The sequence below is a fragment of the Lissotriton helveticus genome, chromosome 11 (genome assembly GCF_964261635.1).
Source record: "Lissotriton helveticus chromosome 11, aLisHel1.1, whole genome shotgun sequence".
NCBI lineage: Eukaryota > Metazoa > Chordata > Amphibia > Caudata > Salamandridae > Lissotriton > Lissotriton helveticus.
In genome coordinates, this window is record NC_136072.1 from 213234677 (window position 1) to 213259489 (window position 24813).

At 44.4% G+C, this 24813-nt stretch overlaps 1 long non-coding RNA gene across 1 annotated transcript in view; it reads right to left on the bottom strand.

Annotated features, from left to right (window-relative positions):
* Positions 1 to 23530, bottom strand: part of LOC144791452 (uncharacterized) — a 320387-nt gene extending 296857 nt beyond the window's left edge. The window contains exon 1 of the long non-coding RNA XR_013602397.1: positions 23402 to 23530. This is a non-coding gene — a long non-coding RNA (uncharacterized LOC144791452). The remainder of the gene's footprint in view (positions 1 to 23401) is intronic.
* Between the last annotated feature and the right edge of the window lie 1283 nt (positions 23531 to 24813).

Here is a 24813-nt window from a genome sequence, read left to right on the forward strand (position 1 = left end):
CTGCTTTTCTTTATGACTTACCCAGACCCCATTTACCCTGCCTTATTCTATGTTGCTCTAAGACTTTACTATTTTTTTTAACTCTCTTTATGGGAAGTTTTGCTTTGATTAATTATTGATTTTTGAATTGATTTATGAGCTTTATGCTTGATCTTGCACTCTTCTCAACTTGAAATATTTATGGGATCAAACTGACACATTTTCACCTGATTCTTAGAATAGGGATCCTTTCCTTTATTGAACGTGCTTTTTGTACTTATTATGTAGTTCTAATTAACACATTTTTATTCTCAATTTCTGTTCATGATTGATGTATTGAAAGTAAAATTAATTAAACTTATGACTTTGAATAATGACGATTCACTAAAAAGATTTAACAATCAATAAAACCTGTGAAACTTATAACCAAATTCTCATTATTGATTGAACTTAGATTATAGATTGTGATTATAATTTATGTGATTATTTGATCCTGATATTCTCTAAACAATGGCTAAGGTCCATCGGACCTAAATATACCATGAGCTAGGATCTGCTTGTGTGATGGTAAACCGAGATTTTATTTAAAGTGATACCCACTTCAGAAGTACTGCAGCAGTTCACTGGCCCGATTTTGATGTAGCAGCTGTTTATCAAATACAGACAACTTGTCTCTTACCTAATTTCAAAAGGGTTTATCTCCTTATCATTTTAATTACCAACGGGTACAACACTGAGTTGACTGTTTGCTAGAATACATTAGTTTTGTTTATATTTGTTAGCAAGCCCTTCTGTGGTTGTCCTTTATTTATTTATATTTTTATATACAATTCATTTTGCTCTATGTAATTTGGTGTGTACTGATTTTTTTTATCTAAAAACAGCATGAAGAAGACTGTGTTAACCTTCTGAAAAATACCAAATTGCTACTTAATCTTAATAATCTGATTCCAACAGAATCACTATAAAATCTGCATGTATCAATAGCCTGGATTCTGAGAATTAGCGGGTTCACACTGTATGTTATTTATTACAATAGAGCAGTGCCAGAAGGGCTGGTCTGTGAGGTCAGTACTCAGTATGTAGGTCATTTTTGGCTGTTTTTGGGCCTGTTCTATGATCTATGGGAATTTTTTTCACATGTGATTTCTCTTAAATTACCACAAACATAGCCTGCAGCAAGAACAATTGCATGCAGTCTCCAATATTTTACAAATTACCCAACAACATGCTTTTACAAGTTCAAAACTGCTCGATTTGCAAATTTGGGCCACTTTTTTTCTATCCGATCTGCCCTTTGTGGAAACTTTTATGTTAGTGCTCAGGACTGTTAACGGTCCCAGCCAGAGCATGCACTGGGGCCACCTTTAAATGTAGCTTTTTAAAAAAATGCAGCTACATGTGCATACTGCTGGGCTTGCCTGCTTTTTGTCGCATTACTTTTTTACCAGTGTGACTGAACTAGTGTTATGGGGATGATATTTCCACACAGAGGGCTGTGGTAAATCTACACATCTCAATCCTCAATGAAAGTGCAAAAAAAAAAACAAGTTATACAGCCAAATAAGTTGTTTCACAGTAGGCAGTTGTAATCCCTTAAACATCTTACACCCTTCTCTGGATGATTAACCCCAATATTTGTAATAAGCTTGGTGTATCCAAAGGCTATCCTGATTGGTTGAGACCTTGCCTCCCACCGACACTTGACAAGGTTTGAAACTCAAAGGAGTAACTACCCAGTTGGCTTACAACAGTAATGAATGATCCTTCAGATCATATAGTGCATACATGTATATTCAGATAGATAGCTATATGAGCTGGAGACAAGTGCAGCATCTGGGGGCAGATTTAGGGGCACATTATGATCGAGGATTTTCTGCATCCTCCGGGCCGGCGGAAGCCACCGCCGGCCCGGCGGATGCGGAAAATCCTCTGCGGACCCACCAAAGACCCACCGCCACATTAGGATGGCTGGTGGGTCCTGGTTTCAGTCCGCCGCTTTTCCGCCGCGGTTGGCTTACAACCGCGGCGGAAAAGCTCTAACATGGCTGGGGGTGTCTATCAGACACCGCCAGCCATATTAGGATGGTGTAAAATGTATGCTTTTCCGCAGTGATTTTTCCGCCGTGGAAAAGCATTCACTTCGGGGGCCCGTTGCGGGCCCCCTGGGTGAAGGGAGGGTGGGGGGTGCACATGGGGGGTACCTATGGTACCCCCCTGCATTTGTGTGAACAAAGCTGCAGGCACCGCACGGTGCCTGCTGCTTTATGCACGCAAATGCGGTGCATGCAATTTTAACATTGCGGCGGGTGCAGCTTGAAGCTGCACCCGCCGCAATGTTCAAGATAGAGGATGTGACCGCCACCCTGGCGGTCACATCCTAATTGCACTGGAGGGACCGCCGGGGCCCCTGCGGACGGTCCCTCCTCCTCTAGGGTGGCGAACGGACGCAAGTCCGTCCGCCATCCTAATGAGCCCCTTTCTGTGATTTTGCATTGAGGTTGCATCTGTTTTGTGGCACTTACCTGCTGCAAAACCATTTTTGGTATTTATTAATCCACACAAAGCCACTTGGGGTTTTGCCTTGGTTAATAAATAGGTCAAAGTAACTTTATTGCGGGCAACATGACCTAAAAAGTACAGAATTTAAAGCGTTCATTTACGAAAATACATCAGAAGAATTAGAATAAAAAAACATGACATTTCAGGAAATTAAAAATACACTGATAGAGCGCGCGAGGTCACCCAGCCAATAATTTCGCCGTTTCCGGCTTCGGGCCCATATACTTTCAATTCACAATATTCATTGACAGGGCGACTTCACGGGCTGCTACCAATTTGTGTGAATTCCCTACTGTTATTACTCAGTGTACCCGACTTACCATCCCCCGACACGGGTACCTATGACCTCAACGGATCAGGGAGCTAGCTGTAAAAGGAAAGGCAGCAAAATACAAACCCAAAATGACATTCAATACTGTTGTAAAATGACCACGGACAACTGGAAGTTTTAAAAGCTTTATCTAAAGTTCGTTTTCGTTAAGCATCAAGTTTACAAGAATAAGGCAATCAATAATCAGGATAACGAAAAGTACATAACTATAGAGAAATAAAGTCAGGGTAATCATGGAAATGCTAATATGAGATGCAAACAGGAAACGCTATGAATTTAAGGCAAAAATCCTTTAGACAATTTAAGTAAGGCCTTTCTAGACCATATCAGAAAATGACAAACTGCAATGCAAAATATGATTTCTAAAAGGTAGGGTAACATGGAAACACGTTATGAAAATATGCAAATGACTTTACGTTTCAATAGTTGCGGCAAAAGCATGGAAAAATCAACATGTGCAAGGTGTCTCTTTATTGAAGCAAAAGACAGAAAAATAGAAAGGTGCAAGTTTAAAGAACTTACAGCCTGATTCAAGTACATGCCGTTTTGCGTGTCCCTAATAGCGAATCATAGCGATTCGCTATTGAGGACACGCAAAACGGCATTCATGTAGGAATTGCTACTTAAATAGCGATTCCTACATGTTCTTTATTTGCGAGTAGCAATTTGCTACTCGCAAATACTCCCCATTCATTCCTATGGGCCAAGAGGCCCATAGGAATGAATGGGGATTTGCGAGTAGCAATTTGCTACTCGCAACTAAGATAGCGATTTTAAGGGTGCCAGGGGTGTCCAAAGGACACCCTGTAGCACCCCTAAAATGCACTTTTGGACAGGTGTTGCGCACACACATGTCCAAAGGACATGTGTGTGTGCTACATGCAACTTTGAAAAATGCTTTTAAAAGCATTTTTCTGAGTTTTTGCTATTTACCGACAGGTCTGACCTGTCGGTAAATAGCGGCCCCAAAAGTCCAAAATCGCTATTTTGTTTTGTGTCATGAATAGCATTTGAGGAATCTCTATTAGAGATTCCTTAAATGCCATTCCACGCAAATATGCGAATTCTTACATAGCGATTTTTGCATTTGGTATCATGAATACCAAATGCAAAAATCGCACTCGCAAAGGGCCAGATTCTCAGAATCTGGCCCTTTGCGAGTGCAATTTACCTACATGAATCAGGCTGTTAGAGCAGTATTTACCTAGACTGGTGTGGAAACCAAACCCTGGCCATGGGTCAGTTTAGGACAGGAAACCCTCAAGGAAGGATACCCCTCAAAGGACAGCAGGTGCAGAATGGACACCCAGGACAGGACAGGATACCCTCAGATTAGGAATCAGGACAGGACCTCAGGACAGGACAGCAAACCCTCAGGACAGGACCGCTCAGGACAGGACCGCACCCGCAGTTTGGAAGCAACGCCTGCGCTCCACCCTCTCTGCAGCTATCGATCAAGACCCCGATTGGGTCAGCGAACTCCCAGCAAAGTGCTTCGCCAGCACTTTAAGGTTCAGTAAAACCTTAGTCTATGGTCAATTTCGGACAGAGTGCTCCGCAGCGCTCTGTATCTTCAGTCACCTATTGAGTACGATGGGTCAGTGACAGGTCAGCTAAACCAGACAAGTCGGACAATTTCCCTAGGTGAACCCAGGGTAGATATACTCTTTTGGGGCAGTGTACCACCCCCCAATGTTGCAAAGTGTCAGAATCCCTCAATTTGGATTGGTCCTAAGATAGGATTTGGGTAACACACCAATCAAAACACACTATTTGGATGCCTAATTTACATTTCTGGGTACCGCCTAGCAAGATTGGGGTTCCCATGAGAAACTGCAGGAAAATACAATAGCAATTTTACATTGTTGCGGAATAGGGACACATGACTCCGTTCTGCTGGGTTTGCAGGTCAGTTCTCAGGAGCATCTTGCCCATCCCTGCCAGCTGGCCAAGTTCCATCAGCCAAGGTTGTCAGTTCCCCAGACAGAGGAGCATGCGCAGAAAGGCCCTCCAAGATGGCATTTGGCTTAGTCAGACCCCCATTCCCCGCGGTACATGAAAAGTAAGCGAGAACAAATTAATACATAGAAATAACATTATGAAAACACATCACAGGGTTTGTACTTTCAACTTATCACTATAAAATATACTTATGCAGTCTAAATGTTAGCTACATATAACAGGCACAAGAGCAGTGGCATGAGCAGTACCACGTTACAGGCAAAGCTATGTATTACGCATGCGCATAAATCTCCCTCCAAACCTGCAGACACGTCAGGACACGTGAGTGTGGCTGACGCATGCGCAGTGACTAAATACAAGCAGCGGCCATATTAAATGACTCGAGTACATTATTTTAGTAAAACACATAGGCAAGCGTCAGGGAACCTCCTTTTAACATAAAGGAAACGTTAGTAAGACGTACAAATTATTACTTTGTTACACATAGACGAGGTTCATGAATTCGGCAAGTCGCAAAATATGCGAAGCTTTGCTTCATCAATCCCCTCTTTGATGATATTTACTATCATCACAAAAATAAATGGAACCAGATGCCAACTTTCTTTCACACTTTATACAACTCTATCTCTTCCAGCAATCGCTCTAGCTTCTCTCTTTCAGTTTTGGTAGGGTGAGAACTCTTCACCTTTTTATAGATCTGATTATTCATCTCTTCTAATTCAAGCTCATCCACACTTCGTTTCACCCCTCTTGCATTCACTTCATGCTTTCTGGTGTGCTTACGACATTTGCAACAGACAAATATGAAGAATAGGATGAGACCTATAATTCCAATTGGCATCAGTACCTTGAACAATAAGCCTTTACCTACGCTAGCAAGCCAATGACCTACATTTGAGAGACCATCTACCAGTCTCTTCCAGGCACTGTCAACCTCGAGTGGTTTGAGTTCCTTTGCCAAATTAGTAATGTTTTTCACGTATCTTTTAAGCTGTACACTTTTGTCCGGAATATAAGTGCAACAATGTTGCGCCTTCAACATCCGGCAGACTCCGCCCTCTTTCGCTAATAAGGTATCAAGAGCAAGTCGATTCTGCAAAACCATTGATCTGATCGCAACCATTTCGGTATTGACCAGCAGAAATCCATGAGCTGTGTCAGTAGACAACACATCCACTATAGTAGACAATTTGCAAATTCTGTGAGTGTTCAGAACCACTCCCACTCCAGGTATCAGTGCACTGAAAATACTACCCATTATTTCACCTATACTTTCTCTTTTACTACGCACTAAGCCATTAGTATTTTCACTGCTTCCAGCAACTCCATTCACATGGTATATTTTCGGTAAGACAATGCCAAAGTAGCAGCTTCCATACCAGTGATCCGGCAATTTGAAATAAGCCTTGTCCCCACAAATATAATAAATTCCAGGAAACACAGGCTCTGACCCATTTTTGAAACCCCAACCTCCAATTACCTTGTAATTATGTTCGCATTCACTGGAACCAATGAAAATGTTATTATAATAGCTAGTCTTCTCGCGGTGAAGACATAGCTTGCCTTTCTTTTCAAAATCCAGCAACAGAGCAGGACCCGCCCCACCAGTTGAGGTGCCTTCCATGTTCTCTGCCCATCTTGGCCTTTTCTGACTTTCGTCATTAGCCTTCTTTTGTATTTTAATTCTCCTTTTCTCTGCCATGTTCAGGAACATCTTTTCCTGCTCACGCAAAGAACAAGTCAAGTTATCTCTGTGTGCGTCAGCTATGTCGATATTACCTATAGTCAGAAAGTAGTCTCCCATATATCGTATTACGTCACTTTTGGTATGTACAGGATTCAAGTTCCCACGTATGGGAAGTTCAGAAAAGACCACGTCATTGTTAGAGTAATAATACTGTAATGGTCCTCTTTTGTAAAATAAACTAGCTAAAATACTACAGGAGATTCCATATGTCAGCGGCAAGTGATGGTATGTCACGCCTTCAGCTACAGAGGTAGGTAGCTTCATGCAGACATAGCAATCTTCAATTTCCATAGTCTCTACATAGTGTATTAACAAGTTTGCGAAAACATTTAAGTGTGTCCTGTTCTTAACTCCATGAAAATGTAGTCCTCCTTCATCTGATGCTTCTAAGTCTTGTTTTGTTTGTCTCAGTGCTCTCTCATGTCTTGCTACACTCTGTGTTGTCAGCTCCTCACTGTCAGTATTTACAATTTCAGTAGGGACAATATTAGTATTTTTGCTTACAGCAAAGGGAATGAAAATTGTTAGTCCTATCCAAACTAATATCAGGACAACTATACTACAGACACATACCTTGCAGCAAGTTTTGCAACAGCTGCGACTAGGTCTACCATTCACGTTTGAATCAGACATTTTGGCTCAGAAGAAGTTTCTCGACCCCTCTTTGTGACTTTACACGAGTAGCTTACTTTGTGCAAATTCACGGTGGCTCTTCTTCTTCTTCGGCAGAGTACTCAGGGACGGGTTCTCCGTCGCTCTCGTCAGTTATATCAAGATCTTCAAAGTCTTCCAACACAAGTGTCCATTCAGGTGACTTGTACTTTTTATTTTGTCTCTTTATTCGATCACTCCTTCTGTTGGAAATACCTTCTTGTTGCTTAGCTATGCGATCACTTCTCTTTTCTTCTGCGCGTTTTTCTTCTACCGTTTTTATCCTTAGCCTTAATTTTTTGACAAATCCAGGCTCAACGTGCTTTCTCTTCTTAAGTCTTTTAGTTGGCACTTGGACTTCGTTTTCTTCTCTTGCCCTTTTGTTTTCATTAGTTTGTGGCAATTCTGCTACTTCGTCCTTTCCTACCTCACTAGTTCCAGGACTTGCATCTATTTCATCTGCCTGGTCACTAATCTGGCCTTGTTCAGGAGAGTTTTGAGCTTGCTCTTCAAATGTCTCTGTTTCTTGAACACGTTCTTCTATTTCTAGCTGATCCTGTTCAAGCACTTCGATCTCTGGACTTTCTTCTGCTCGAACTATTACACTATGTCTAGTCTGTCCCTTCCCGATATCAGGAGTCAGTGGAGGAGTATCAATCACTTGCTCTGTATCCTTCACTTGTTCAGTATCGGGCACTGGCTCCGTATCATTCACTTGTTCTGTATCAATCACGTGTTCTGTCCCTGTCTGACCTTCTCCTTCCTCAGTTTTGATGTGAATCTCAAGATTTTGAGGTTCTTCGCCTGTGCCTTTCTTTTCCTCTCTAGTCCACTCTCTACCTTCCCAAAGTCTCTCACTTGTTCGAATGGGGTCTTCAGTGAGATCAATCAATGGAATCCACTCCTCTGGCCATATGCTAGGCAGCTCGTCTTCAGCTACTTCTGGCTCAGCTTCTTGGACCCCTTCAGCAGGCTGGGCTCTTGGTAGTTCGTTATCAACTATTCTTGGACCAACGTCTGCTGATTCTGCAGCTCGACTGGTACTGGGCTGTACGTCGTCAGCTACTTCTGGTCTGGCTCCTGCAGAATCCTCTGCTGGACGCCCTTCTTCTTCAGGATCCTCGTCTGGTAATACCTTCTGGGTGTGGCTGGCGTGTACCCAGCGTGGAACCCCTGCACACTTTACTGCTGTGGTAGTTACCAGGATCACCTGACGTTTCTCTCCCCACCTGGGCTCCAGGCAGCTCTTCCGAGTATGCTTCTTTATCTTGACCCAATCTCCCGGGACCAGTTTGTGGAGAGGAGTCGTTGGATTGAGGATGGCGTCTTCTCCGATCTGGCGAGAGATAGAACGCACTTGGTCACCCAATCTCTTGCAGTATTCAAGTACCAAATCATCAGTAATACTCAACAGTTTGCTTCCTGGCACCCATGCTTGTCTCATCACTCTTCCCATAATGATTTCATGGGGACTTAGGCCTGTCTTGCGGTCAGGAACACTTCTGAGTCCCATCAGGACCAGGGGCAGGGCCTTTACCCAGGTCATGCCAGATGCATCACACAGTTTTGCTAGTCTGTTTTTGATAGTTCCATTTACTTGTTCCACTATTCCAGAAGCCTCTGGACGGTATGCACAGTGAAGCTTCTGTGAGATTCCAAAGGCCTTACAGAGTTCGTCGATCACCTCATTCTGAAAATGTCGGCCTCTATCTGATTCAATAGTGACTGGAACCCCGAACCTAGGTATCAGTTCTTTTAATAAACACTTAGCTACTGTTATTGCGTCATTTTGGGGAGTAGGGAAAGCCTCCACCCACTTTGAAAATAAACAGACCATGACAAGGACATATCGCTTCCCTTCACACCGGGGCATGGTGATGAAGTCAATCTGGATTCTCACAAAGGGACCCCCTGACCTCCCAATTTTTCCCAGTTCGACCACAGTTTTCTTTCCTGGGTTCATCTTTTGACATGACAGGCACCTCTGGCAGAGGGACTCTGCTACTTTCCTGAACTTTTTACTGTACCAAGTCTGTTGGAACACTAGAATCATGGCGTCCCTACCAATGTGTGATCCTTCATGTATCAATCTCGCCATTGTGCTAAGTAAGTGTCTAGGTAACACAGGCATACCAGTTGGGCCCAAAATGACACCATCCACACGTCTTGGTCGACACCCATCTTCCTTCCACTTCTCTCTTTCTTGCCAAGGTGCCGCCTGCTGCCACTCTTTCACTTCATCCCATGTAGGCACTTCTTCAAACACTTGAAGTTGGCAGCTGGTTCCGGCCCCCCCTCGCTTTGGATTTATGATATACCGATCTCTGGCGCACCATTGGGCCACTCGATCAGCAAAATCATTTCCCAGTGATACAGTGTCAATGCCCTTCTTATGAGCAACACATTTTACCACTGCCAGTTCCTTTGGTAACTGGATTGCCTCTAAAAGGTCCTGAACAACTTTTCTGTTTCAAATAGGGGTACCTGATGAAGTCAGGAACTCCCTCTGTAGCCATAATTGGCCAAAGTCATGCACAACCCCATAGCAGTACTGACTGTCAGTATACACTGTTATGCGTATATTTTTCCCAATTTGGCAAGCTTTTATCATAGCGATCAATTCGGCTACTTGTGCAGACTTTATGTTATATAGATAACCTGCCTCTTCAATTTTGTCTAAGGTGACTACCGCATAGGCAGCACTCAGGCCTCCTTGTTCATGCCTTAGACATGAACCATCTACAAATAATTCTTTGTCATGCACTGGCAAAGGTGTTTCTTTTATGTCTGGGCGTGGCTTGGTGTTGAATTCCGTTAAATCAATGCAATCATGCTCATCGTCCACCCCACCTCCCATATCCATTGGGTCGGGGAGTAAAGTGGCAGGGTTCAAAACACTGCATCTAACAATGTTTACATTTGCAGCACCCACAAGAATCCTCTCGTATTTAGTCAGCCGACTAGGGGTGAGATACTGAGTTTTTGTTCTGGTCAGTAAAATTACCACTCCATGCGGAACATACACAGTTACAGGATGTCCCATGACAATGGACTCACTCTGCTCTAAACTTGCGCAGGTAGCAGCTACCGCTTTCAGACAACCTGGTAATCCAGCAGCCACTGGATCCAGGGTGGCAGAGAAATATGCTACAGGCCTTCTTGTTGTGCCATGATTTTGTGTCAGGACTGACAACGCGCAATTATCGCGAGTGTCACAGAATAGGGTAAATTCCTTGGAATAGTCTGGCATTCCCAATGCAGGAGCAGTACACAGACAATCTCGCAGTTTGGTGAAGGCTGTTAAGCTTTCATCATCCCATTCTAAAATATCTGGAGTTCCTCTCTTGGTCAATTTTATCAAGGGCCTAGCCAGGACTGCAAATCCCAGAATCCACTGCCTGCAGTATCCTATCACTCCCAGGAACATTCTGATCTCTTTCTGAGTACGAGGTAACTGCATCTTTTGAATTATTCTCACTCTTTCGGATGTCACTTTCCTGACACCTTTCTCTATCTGGTGCCCCAGATATTTCACCGATTTTGTACAGAACTGTAATTTTTCAGGGGCCACTTTATGTCCCTTATCACTCAGGTGATTCAGTAGGGCAATGGTGTAAATCACGCAATCCCTATGACTTTTAGACGCCACCAAGAGGTCGTCTATGTATTGCACTAGGACAGAGTTCCCAGGTAAAACCAAAGTTTCCAAACATTTTTTCAAGATCTGATTAAAGATAGAGGGGCTCTCTGTGTACCCTTGAGGGACCCGGTTCCAGACATACACGTGACCATTGAAGGCAAATGAGAAAAGAAATTTGCTATCTGGATGCAAGGGAATGGAAAAGAATGCATGACATAGGTCTATCACAGTGAACCACTCAGCATCCCAGGGAATCTGATACAGAATCACTGCTGGGTTCGGGACAATAGGGCAGCAGGGGACTACTATCTTGTTGACTTTTCGTAGGTCCTGCACTACTCTGTACTTGCCACTAGGCTTCTTGATACCCATAATCGGTGAGTTACATGGGCTACTCATTACTTCCTGTATGATGTTTCCTTCTAACAATTTCTGTATTTCCAGAGTGACACCTGCTCTCACTTCTGCGTTCATCCTGTAGGGTTTAGTATTGGGGTATACTGCATTGTCCTTGATTGCTATCTGTATGGGGTCCACGTTCTTCATTAACCCTACATCTTTCCCAGTAAAGTCCCATACTTCTGGCTTCACTGCTTCCTGGAGTTCTTTGGGCAAATCCTGCATGGTCATTCGTTTAATTTCTGAGTCAGGTCTAATTAACATTAATTTATAAATGCCGTCTTAATCTGGGGTCTGAATTTCAACACCCTTTGGTGTGCAAAAGATGGTAGAGTTCATTTTGCACAGCAAATCACGTCCCAGTAAGTTTACTGGACTGGTGTCGCAAACGACAAATCTATGCATTTCCTTAAAGTTTCCAATTGAGATCTCCATGGGCTTGGTAACAGGAGTACTAATCAATTGATTAGATACACCTACTACTTGGATGGCTTCTCCCGAGAGGGGTAGGTTTGGAACGTCCACTGTTCTCACAGTAGAACGGGTAGCGCCAGTGTCCAACAGAAAAGTGACATCATTTCCGTCAACCTTTCCTTCAATGTATGGTCCGGACTGGTCTACCGGCAAGGAGGCGCCAAGTACGCACTCCTCGTCCTCCCCTCTCAGGCCCCGTCAGTACTGATCATCACAAAGGAAGGTATAATTTAGTAAATACTGCGAAGTTGCTGCATTTCTGTTCTCATTGCTTTCCCAGACTTCTATCTCATCACCCTCTGCGCTTCTTCCCTTATGTACTTGCTTAGGAGCTCGGGGCACCTGAACCGTTTTTACCTGTGGTTGAGTCTTTCTTGGTCTTTCTTTCTGCGTCTGTGGAGTTAAATCAGGTGTTTTGGGGTTATCGTCAGGCAAATAAGGACACTCGTTACGCCAGTGTCCAATTTCTCCGCACTGGTGACAGGGAAATTTCTTCATAGCCTCCTCCCTGCTCATTTTGGGCCGGGGCTTACCTCCTCCCCCACCCCCAGGACTTTGGTTCTGAGTTCTTTTGACCATGTTACTCAACTGTTTTTCTTGCTGTTCTGCGAGCTTCACTTGAGCCCACATGACCTTCTCCTTGAGAGCCTTTTTCTTTTCTGCCATCTCGTCCTCGCAGTACTTTGCTTACCGCAGGACCTCGTCTATCTTTTTGGAGTGCCAACAAATTTTGTTATCTTTTATCCACTGACAAATTTCAGGCCTTAAACCGTTTACAAACCTGTAAATGAAATGCGTCATATCCTTCATCTCGATATTATCTATACCACTGTAAGTTTTAAACACCTGCAACAGCCTTTCATAAAAGGAGTGCACTGTCTCGTCTCTCTCCTGCGTTGTTCTATCTATCCTGGTCCAATCAGTTTCCTTTGCTGGCACCTTATTTTTCAAATGCAGCATTACTTGTTCGTATTTTTTCATCACTTCATTCGACGGCTCCCCTGTGGTAGAGTCCCTCGGGTACTCCTCACTAGGCCAGCCTATGGCTATTTTACACTCGGTCCATAGATCGACCGGGACCACAATGTCGAAAAACCCATCCGGGTCTTTCCACAGGCATTTTTGCACCTTTACGAACCTTTCCACTTGCCGGTACCAGTCAACTGGCTTTTCGCGCAGTTTCGGGAAATCGTTAGTAAAGGACACAATATCCTGCCTGGACCATGGAACGTGCACATACCTCCCACCTGGCACTTCACGCATGGGGCATAACGTTTCGGGCTTATCTACTTCTCTTAAAGGGTACTCAGGGGTGGCTTGTCTGGATCGAGCCTCATCTTTCTTTCGTGCCCACCTGCTTCTCCATCTTTCCACATCTCCCCATTTTTGCAAAACTGCAAGCAACTCTTTAATCTGCAACTTTTTCCCTGACACATTCAAATTCTCTATATCCTTGTCTGAGAATTCAACTCTGTAAGGTTTTTGTAAGGGCTTGGATCTCGAAATATCTACCCCCATACTAGCTGCGGTGTCTGTCAGCTTCTCGTGGAGCACTCTGGTACTCCTGGTAAGGCTTTTACACATAAACAGCAACTCTTCCTCAGAGTAAGTATTTAATCTGTCTAATCCCACATTTCCTGCCATTAATTCCTCTATTTCTACCCTCAGCTTGTAGAGGTCTAAAGGTTTCGTTTGCGGAGCCTGTTTTTCTAATTCACGACTCCAATTTTCAATTTCTTCCGGGGTTACCAAAGAGACACTCCTAGTACCTGACGTTGATTCTAACTTAATTTCTTTCGCATTAAAAGGATTATGCCTCTTCTGCACTCCCTTCCCGGTCTGTTTGTTTGGCAGGTCCAAGAACACAACTTCGGACTCGCACTCACTGGACTGATCGTCTATCAGTAGGGGCTACTGCCTCGGCGGGGCCATGATTGGGTTCATAACTGGAGGGTTCGGACTTCCTTGACTATTCCCATACAACGGAACCACTGGTCCGATTGTTACCGGAATAGTCAAAGCTTCAGGACTGGCATTTAACTGGGAGATCTTCTGAATTATTTCGGTCCTCTGTCTAGCTATGGCCTCTTGCTCCCTTTCATCTAGTACTCTTCCTAAAGTTTGGTCAGGTATTATCTGTGGGGTCAGGTGAGGGGTAAAACTCGGGGCAGTAGGATGCGTTTCACTTGGTCCTCCACCATAATTTGGCTTTGGGAACAAAGTTCCTGTGCCAAATGACCTGCGCTCTTCCCCATATGGAGGCTGCAAAAAGGGCACTCCTGAACCTACTGGCTTTTCTTCGTTCTCATAAAGAGGTCTGGGGAAGAAGGCTCTTTCACGGGAATATTTTTCCTCCGGGCTCACGGGCATACTAGGATATATATTTCGTACCTCCGCGGGTCCGGGATTTTCAAAATAGGGCAATACCTGGCCACCTTCCCCCCTACATAGGGATCTGTCCTCCTCTTTGATAGATGGACGCTGGGGATTCTCCCCTACACTAGAAGGTCGGGCTCCCTCATTATAAGGGGGCGGACTTCTCGTAAAGACGTCATCTAATAATTCATCGTCTGACTCCCCAAGGGCTCCCCAGTGCTTACTCTTTTCTGTCTTTTTCTCTCCCACAGAAGGGTTACCTGCTGGCATCATGGGAAACAGACCCTCAACAATCATGCTCTGTCTCCACTGTTTCATCCTTTTGTCCCTAGTCTCTTGTTTCAGCCTTGGGTACCACTTGGTCAGACCTTTGTCCATCCGGGGTTTCTCTCTTTCAAAAGCCTCAATCTCCCATTCCTCTAATGCCTCATACTGCGTTAGTCTCGGTCTGGGATGCAATTCATTCATTCGGGTTCTCAAATTAAATAAAATCCTACCATTGAAAGTACCGTCTAACGGAAAAGCCAATATTCCGTCATCTTTTGTGTACTTTACCCAATTCTCCAACCACACACAGGTATTGTACCCTCGGTCAAACATCATGAATGAGGCGGGAGTATTCGGTGGCGGGACAATAACGCCCTCTCTGGACTTAATTGGTTTGTCCGTTTTGAAATAATTCTTTACCCTATTTACAAGGGACATTTTTCTCTTAGTTCCGTACATAATATCGTATCTATTGGCTTTCCACTGATCCCTTTCAAACCCCTGGTTTCTTGGATCTGGTCTAGTCTCTGGACAATACGAGTGCCACATACGATTTCTACGCTTAACTCTGTTTACAAAGTCACCTCCAATCAGAACGCGTCTTGCAATTCTGTGCAACCAATGAGGTGCGCGCGTTCAAATAATTTCGGCCAATGGGTGCGCGGCCCCTTCGTGAGACTGTCCCCACGCTCCGGCGCTTCACCCCTCCTTTACAATTCCAGCCCCGCTACCCGCCCGCTGCTTCTACCAATCCCAGCGCGGCACGGAGTGACGTCAGAGGCGCTTCGCGGCTGACTCCCTCCCTTCACAAGTTAACGGAAACTTTCTTTCTTTCTAAAGTGCTCAGTGCTTGGTTATTTAACAACGAATACACATTCGCCACAGTGCTCAAGTGTCTAGACAGAAAGATTTCTTTTACTGCAAGTAAACTACTTCCATTTACTTTCACGCGCTGCGGGTAGATCTCTTCCGCCTACCCTTCACTCTAGCATCGGTGAACCTGTTATTCCCCTAAACTCATCCACTTCTCCGGGATATATCCGAGTCTAAGGTTTCCCAGTGGACCCCTCTGCTTTCACCCAAGCTCCGAGGAACCTGCTACTCTTCCGATGTGACCCTTACTAGGTTACGCCACTATGGGAATTTTGCCAATGAACCTCGTTACTGACATTTATTCACACACGTATTCAGAAAAACCCTAGTTAGTGCTTCCCGGTTATCCTAACCTGCACCTAACTTTTCCTTAAGCCTGTGACCTCAAGACAATGGATTCTATTCACCACTTGCCTTTTTAATTCCCCGGGGAGTTCGGACAACACTGACTGACACGGTTTACAAACGCATGGATTAATACATATAACAAGATAAGAACAAGAATAACAATAATAAAACAATTCATGAATTGTTTTTACAAGAGATTATTCATGCGTATTCACAAGAGATTGATCAGGTCTCTCGGAACAGCCGCTCTTATAGCAGCATTAATATACTAGCAGCTACCGACTTAGCTAGCCTAACTAATCCTGCCTAGCCTTCAACTAGTCCCTAACCATCCTCTGCTAGCCAGAAAAACTGATAGAGCGCGCGAGGTCACCCAGCCAATAATTTCGCCGTTTCCGGCTTCGGGCCCATATACTTTCAATTCACAATATTCATTGACAGGGCGACTTCACGGGCTGCTACCAATTTGTGTGAATTCCCTACTGTTATTACTCAGTGTACCCGACTTACCATCCCCCGACACGGGTACCTATGACCTCAACGGATCAGGGAGCTAGCTGTAAAAGGAAAGGCAGCAAAATACAAACCCAAAATGACATTCAATACTGTTGTAAAATGACCACGGACAACTGGAAGTTTTAAAAGCTTTATCTAAAGTTCGTTTTCGTTAAGCATCAAGTTTACAAGAATAAGGCAATCAATAATCAGGATAACGAAAAGTACATAACTATAGAGAAATAAAGTCAGGGTAATCATGGAAATGCTAATATGAAATGCAAACAGGAAACGCTATGAATTTAAGGCAAAAATCCTTTAGACAATTTAAGTAAGGCCTTTCTAGACCATATCAGAAAATGACAAACTGCAATGCAAAATATGATTTCTAAAAGGTAGGGTAACATGGAAACACGTTATGAAAATATGCAAATGACTTTACGTTTCAATAGTTGCGGCAAAAGCATGGAAAAATCAACATGTGCAAGGTGTCTCTTTATTGAAGCAAAAGACAGAAAAATAGAAAGGTGCAAGTTTAAAGAACTTAGAGCAGTATTTACCTAGACTGGTGTGGAAACCAAACCCTGGCCACGGGTCAGTTTAGGACAGGAAACCCTCAAGGAAGGATACCCCTCAAAGGACAGCAGGTGCAGAATGGACACCCAGGACAGGACAGGATACCCTCAGATTAGGAATCAGGACAGGACCTCAGGACAGGACAGCAAACCCTCAGGACAGGACCGCTCAGGACAGGACCGCACCCGCAGTTTGGAAGCAACGCCTGCGCTCCACCCTCTCTGCAGCTATCGATCAAGACCCCGATTGGGTCAGCGAACTCCCAGCAAAGTGCTTCGCCAGCACTTTAAGGTTCAGTAAAACCTTAGTCTATGGTCAATTTCGGACAGAGTGCTCCGCAGCGCTCTGTATCTTCAGTCACCTATTGAGTACGATGGGTCAGTGACAGGTCAGCTAAACCAGACAAGTCGGACAATTTCCCTAGGTGAACCCAGGGTAGATATACTCTTTTGGGGCAGTGTACCACCCCCCAATGTTGCAAAGTGTCAGAATCCCTCAATTTGGATTGGTCCTAAGATAGGATTTGGGTAACACACCAATCAAAACACACTATTTGGATGCCTAATTTACATTTCTGGGTACCGCCTAGCAAGATTGGGGTTCCCATGAGAAACTGCAGGAAAATACAATAGCAATTTTACATTGTTGCGGAATAGGGACACATGACTCCGTTCTGCTGGGTTTGCAGGTCAGTTCTCAGGAGCATCTTGCCCATCCCTGCCAGCTGGCCAAGTTCCATCAGCCAAGGTTGTCAGTTCCCCAGACAGAGGAGCATGCGCAGAAAGGCCCTCCAAGATGGCATTTGGCTCAGTCAGACCCCCATTCCCCGCGGTACATGAAAAGTAAGCGAGAACAAATTAATACATAGAAATAACATTATGAAAACACATCACAGGGTTTGTACTTTCAACTTATCACTATAAAATATACTTATGCAGTCTAAATGTTAGCTACATATAACAGGCACAAGAGCAGTGGCATGAGCAGTACCACGTTACAGGCAAAGCTATGTATTACGCATGCGCATAAATCTCCCTCCAAACCTGCAGACACGTCAGGACACGTGAGTGTGGCTGACGCATGCCCAGTAACTAAATACAAGCAGCGGCCATATTAAATGACTCGAGTAAATTATTTTAGTAAAACACATAGGCAAGCGTCAGGGAACCTCGTTTTAACATAAAGGAAACGTTAGTAAGACGTACAAATTATTACTTTGTTACACATAGACGAGGTTCATGAATTCGGCAAGTCGCAAAATATGCGAAGCTTTGCTTCATCAACACCATAAGTATCATTAAATAAATACATAGAATCAAGCATTTTTTTAAAAAGAAGGTGGCTAGTATACAATGGAGACATGTCAGATATTCATAATAATTTTGTTGAAAGTACATAGTGCTTTATAAATAGATAACTCAGACTAAAAACTTGAATAAAAGGAGCAAAAACCCTTCAGTTTTATGATATGTAACATTATAAAAAGGGAGTACCATCTACTAATTCTTATCCGGTGGCTCGTTTAGTGTTTTCAGAAAAACCCTTCTTGCACACCACATAGAAAACAGAAATCCTGCAACTGAGTAAACAACTGGTATATTGAGATCATATTTCAATATCCTGAACACTTCAACACAGCGTCTACTACCCAGGTTTCTGCAGATCTGCACCAACCATCTTTTTCTCACTTTGCTGTATCCCGGGCAACTGAAAAAGACATGTAGCTCTGATTCCTCAGGATAGTCACAAGCAGGACACCTATCCTCGTTTTGCATTCTCCACTTTGATGTAAAACAGCAGAGGGGCAGAACCCCAAATGTAAATTGTAGATAGAGTTTTCTGGCAGTCGCAGGTTTAATAAGGTCAAAAACCTTCTCAAAGACAGAATTATCCTTTATTTTCAAGAAGGTTTTAGTTAATCTACCTATATTGGAATTAGAGTGTAGTAAGGCCATTCTATAGTTCTCATATTTGGCCTTCATTTGTTTCTTAGAGATTTGAGGGCATGCTAGCTCTGGATCAGACCAGCATTCCCCCAGACCCATGTCAAAAGACAGATGTTTAATATGGGAAAACCAGGGTAGTCTGACTGCACCCCTAATCTCCAGAACTTCGGACAATTCTTCTCTGTATGGAAGGAGTTCAGGTGTCAACCATAGGCGGCACCAATATAGAAGGGGTTTGAGACATAGGACTTCTCCCAATTCCATCAATCCCAGATCTAAACGTAGTGGAATTAAAGGAGTACTACGTTGCAATTTAAATAGGTTTCTGATGTATTGATTCTCAACCTGTAATAAAGATTTGGGCTTACAGTGGCCCCAGAGTTCTATGCCATATAGTGCACCCCCACGTGCCTGAACCTTATAAATTTCTAGCGCCGGGCTGACAGCGCTCTTGTCTGATTTATTAAAGACCTTCAAGATGCCCCCTGTTGACTGGACTAATTTTAATGTCGACTTCACTATATGTGCCCCCCAGTCCATGGACTCAGTGATGATGATGCCAAGATACATAAAGGATGTTACTCTTTCCAAAGGTTTACCATTAAGTGAAGGATTTGGACGAGTACTCTTTGGTTTGCTAAACACCATGAATTTCATTTTCTGGAGGTTAATCTCAAGGCCTCTTTCCTCACAGAACAACTGAAATCTGTCCAATACCCTTTGGATCCCCATAGGTGATTTAGACACCAAGAGCGTGTCATCGGCAAACATCATAGCCGAGATCCTACGTGAAGCTAGTTTTGGGGCATCCAGATCTCTTTCTTGTGACAGAGCGTTAATCAGACCGTTGATATAAAGGCTAAACAACGTTGGGGCAAGCACGCAGCCCTGGCGTACATCACGTTTGATAGGTATGGGTGCTGTCAGTTTTCCATCCCTGCCATATCTTCTTTTTGCAAAGTTGTTTTCGTGCAAGCGCCTAATGAGATATATTAAATACGGGGGGGGCTCCCATCTCAAGTAGAACAGACCAAGTCGAAAGCTGACCTCAGGTCTACAAATATTAAGTACAGACTACCCCCCTCTAGGCTGACCGTCTTCCAGTGTAGTAATTGTAATCTTAACACTTGATCTAGGGTCGACAATTTTTCCCTGAACCCTGCCTGGAGCGGAGAAAGTATGCTCTCATCATCCATCCAGGATTGGAGCCTGAGGAGTAGGACTCGTGCACATTTTTTTTGAGGGATGTCAATTAGACTGATTGGCCTATAATTACTAGGTAATAAAGGGGAGCCCTTTTTAAAAATCGGGATTATCTCCGTGCCCGCCCAACTTGCAGGGACCTTCATGCCCATCAGTATTGCATTAAAAAGGACCCAAAGGTAGGGGGCCCAAATAGATGGCTTGCTCCTGAAAAGATCCCCTGGGATCTTATCCAAGCCAGGAGCTTTACCTGGGGCTATTTTGTCTATTGAACCCTTTACTTCCTGTAGAGTTATAATCGGTCCGGGGCTATCGTCAAAGTGGTGATTGATATCATTTAGTACTGGGAGATAATCTACTTGTGTGGGAGGTACAGCTCTTAGGAGCACCTCAGGATTCTCCTTCTCCTTATACAGAGATTCGAAGTGGTCCCTCCTGACCTCTTCTTCCAGGTTAGGTTCTAGCGCTCTTCTGGGTAAAGTCGAGTCAGAGTTTACAACTCCCCAAAATGTTCTCATATCTCTTTCCCCTAGAGAAGTTTTTAGTAGGTCCCAGTTTTCCATTTCCCACCTGTGTTTTGCTCCCTGAACAGCGACTTTATAAGCCCTTCTCACGGTTTTAATTTGGGGGCGATCCTTTGCTTTAATTGATGCCACCAATGCACTTTTGGCTTTGCAACAGGATGTGTTATACCACGGGTGGGACACAGGCCTACTAGGTCTTTTAGATTTGCTAGGGAAAAAATAACCTAATAAGATTTCCTTTAATTTTTCAAGGTTTAGCCCGATCGCCTCTTTATCCATAAGGTCCCTATTGCAGTTATATAGGGTAGAGGCTTCTAAAAACACCGGTAATAGAGTATCATAAAGTGTGCTCAAGTTTTCCTGCGATTGAATAAAATTAGTCCATCGTACTCGCCTCCTACAATTTGAAACAATTAACCTAGGATCATCGGGGGTATCGTCGCATTGCGATCCCCTACAGTTAATTATTTTGAGGTCTACTACTAACGCATCGTGATCACTAGCCAATACGGGGGAGGAATCTAAAATCGGACATCCTGTCCCAGAAATTAGTATTTAATAGGATGTAATCCAATAGGAACCCTCGATCCTTGCTATGGAACGTGTAGCCACATGATGTTTCAAAAGGTGATCTACCGTTACATGCTCTAAGTGAGTGGTTTAGGGTGAGGCAATTCATCTGAATTACCAAGGGTGTCCATTTGGTCACAGGTGGGCAACTGGATTCCGGTATATCAAAAAGGAAGTCCTCCTCAGGGATACTGTCAAGATACAAGCCCTCAAGGGGCTCGAACTGGCAGTTGAGGTCCCCTCCTACAATGACCCTGTGTTTTGCAGGGATGCTGTATAAAACTATATCTAGTTCCTCAAGGGTGGTGGACTCCTTTCCTCTGGGTGTGGGCCTTGAATATACATTAATTAAAATATTAGGAGCGTGAAGAGGAAAATGCAATTGTATGCATAGTATATCACTGGAGCCTGTATCAAGTTGCACTGCCGTGCAACCTAGGTGGACACCAACCCATGTGATTAGTCCCCCCATGGTCTCCTTACACCAGCGGAAATTGCCGGAATGTATAATGAAGCAAACCCCAGTATGGTAACCTCTCCTCTTGCCCATGTTTCCTGAAACATACATATATCGTATTCATCAATGAATGATCTTCACTCAGGGTCATCTATTTTGCTATTGATGCCTGCCAGGATCCATGATAAGGTTCTTGTGATCTGTTGATTTGAGGTTATCTTATTACCAATTTCCAGAGACTAGGGATGGCAATTCCTGGATCCTATTTGTAAAACTGTTTGCGTAACTGCCTTCTCAATACTTCCCACGGCTATAGGGCAATGGAGGCCTACTGACTGTGCTAGCCCACCCCCATTCGGGAACCGCTCAAGTACTCTCCGACCAGACCTTCCTGTCTGGGGGTATGAGGCCCAGAAAGACAAGCCCCATGATCAGAATTGTATAAGTTAACAGAGTTATCCTCCTGTACCATTTCTGGGTCTCATCAGTCAATCCACCCCTTCAAGGGGGCTAAACCTATTTCCAGTGGAGATGTTAAAGATAGGTTGATTCCTCCAGTTTTGACCTATATTTCGAGAGAAGTGGTTATTATTGAGAGATTTCCATCCCAATTGGTGGCAGTGGTCATACTGCTGGGGGGCTTTGGGGGATAGAAAAAACCCAAAGGGAGTAAAAGAATATTACCCTTTTTCATCCCAAACACCGATGCTAAAATTCTATTTGTGATTACAGGATTTTTGAAATTAATGACTATACAGTTTCCATGGATATCCTTGTGACGTGCCTCAATCCAACCCACCCTTCTAGTAGATAAAATCTCTTCAGAATTTTCGTATCCAAAATCACCGTGGTTAGTTTACCAGTGAACACTTTTATTTTTTAATTCTTGGTGGGATTCTGTCTGACCCTTCCTTTGTTCAGGTACCCCTGCCAGAATTAACACATAAGGAGTTGATGCCGGGGGAAGATTTATAGTTGGTGGGCTGAATATTTGGTCATTATGCTCGTGAGGTGGATGCATTACTGCCAATCCTTGTCCAAATTCTTTTCAGTTTCCCCTGCACTTCCTATTGCTAATGGTTGGGCCGTTATTTCCTTTGCTTGATTTGTAATAGACTTGACTACTCTTTTTTCCCTAGTAATCCTCGCCTGTTGTGGGGCATCTGGAATTATATTTATTATTGGTGATAAGCCTCTTCTGTTTGTGGGGATATTGGGTTTGTCTCTCGTGGGACTGTTGGCAGCATGTTTGCTTGTATTATTCTTGAAACTAGACTTAGCCTTAGTTCTTGGCCCAACATCCATGATTGCCTTCAGACCCTCCAGCCTTTCTATTATCGGACTAAGTTCCTCCTTGATAATGGCTCACATCCGAATCTGTAGATTTATTACCAAGGATGTCACCCACCCAGGCTGGTCATCAGCTTGTACAATGGAATCTGCTGCTGAACTAGCCATTGGGGACGTTTCTATATCTGCAGTACTGTCCTGCATTTTTTTCCGTTTAGCTGGCGGCTTTACTTTTGATCTCGGTTTTGCTTTGGTATTTCTATCTAGCCGTGGGCGGATACTGCAGTTCTGGGGCTCCCTACATGTCGTATCTACATTTGACGGTGAATTATTTAACAACTCAATTGATAATGCTTCTGTTTCGTCAGGTGAGGGGGAATTCAATGAGTCAGTGTCTAAATTAGGTGTAATAGATAGACGCCTTGCCGTCCTTTCAATTTCAGAAGCTACAGCTCCAAGGGCTTTCTCCAGCATCCTGTCTATTGATGTTGGTTTAGGAACAGGTTTATGCTGGGGTGGCGATAGTTTCTTAACAGAACAAGCCCTTTTACCCATTTTGTGATATTCCAGGTAAAAAGAAGAAAAGCAAAAGAAGTAGTATATAAAATTGGGAAAAACAGGTAAGCTGAGGCCAGTATAATATACACAATAATTTTGTTTATAGTTTTTACATATCCAAGCTGGGGGTGAGGATAGTAATTAACTGCACTAAAGGAAATAAACAACAGTACCTTAATAATCGTCAGTCCTCTTTGTAGGCGCTAAGAGGGGTGACCCAGCCAGGCCTCTTCTGGCCCCTGATGGCCACAGACGGCCCGCCCTTTGCCCGGGCTTAGCCCGGCGCCTGCCCGCGCGCGTCCCGCGCTGCGTGGTGCGCTTGTCGGTTTAGTAGCGCGTCCGGGCACAGGCTGGTGTGTCAGGAGTGCGCCGCCGATGTCAAGGGGCTGCTGGGAGTTGTGGTTTTGGTCCTGCAATGGCCATTCCCCTCACGGCATGCGGAAGTCGGCCCTGGCTGAAGACTTGCCATTGCCCTCACGACGGGACACCAGGAGGGTGCTGGCCGTTCCCCTCACGGCGTCCGTGGTGAGTGAAAAATCAGTTTGCGCGTCCCACGCTGCATGCTGCGCTTGCCGGTTTAGTAGCGCCTCCGCGCACAGGCTGGCGCTTCAGGAGTGCGCCGCCGATGTCAAGGGGCTGCTGGTAGTTGTGGTTTTGATCCCGCAATGGCCGTTCCCCTCACGCCATGCGGAAGTCGGCACTGGCTGAAGACTTGCGGTTGCCCTCATGGCGGGACACCAGGAGAGTGCTGGCCGTTCCCCTCACGGCGTCCGTGGTGAGTGAAAAATCAGTTTGCGCGTACCACGCTGCTGGTGCACTTGCCGGTTTAGTAGCGCCTCCGGGCGCAGGCTGGCACATCAGGAGTGCGCCGCCGATGTCAAGGGGCTGCTGGGAGTTGTGGTTTTGGTCCTGCAATGGCCATTCCCCTCACGTCATGCGGAAGTTGGCCCTGGCTGAAGACTTGCCGTTGCCCTCACGGCGGAAAACCAGGAGAGTGCTGGCCGTTCACCCTCACGGCGTCTGTGGTGAGTGAAAAATCAGTTAGCGCGTCCGTTAATAAATACAAGGTAACTCAACGCAGCGCATATCACCGCATTCCATAACTTCCGGCTGGGTAGGTGTTACATGGGTGGAGCATGGGCAGTATTCCCTAGCATCCACCCTTGTTTTTTTAAACAAACCCAGATTTACAAAAAGTGTAAACATGGGTTTCCGCAGAAATGGTGCATCCACCTGACAGAGGCATAACGAGGAGAAATATCTTGATTTCTCCACGTTACCTCCTCTTTCCCCAATTGTTGGATTTTGCAGCATGCATAGAAAGAAGGTTATGCCTCTAAGGATTGTTTTGGTGCAGGAAGGTATTCCTTTGTAGACGCAGAAGGTATCGCTCCCTGCACAAAAACAGTCCTACCCATAACAGAGACATCCTTGCATCATGTTTCAAGGGTACCTGCATTGGTAATAGGCAGCCTCAAGTGTGCCACGTCACTCTTTTCCGCTCTCTCCCATTCTCTCAATGCAGCACAACAATTTGCCTAGCTGCACTGCATTGTGTGAATTCTTAATATTTGTCCCATTGTGT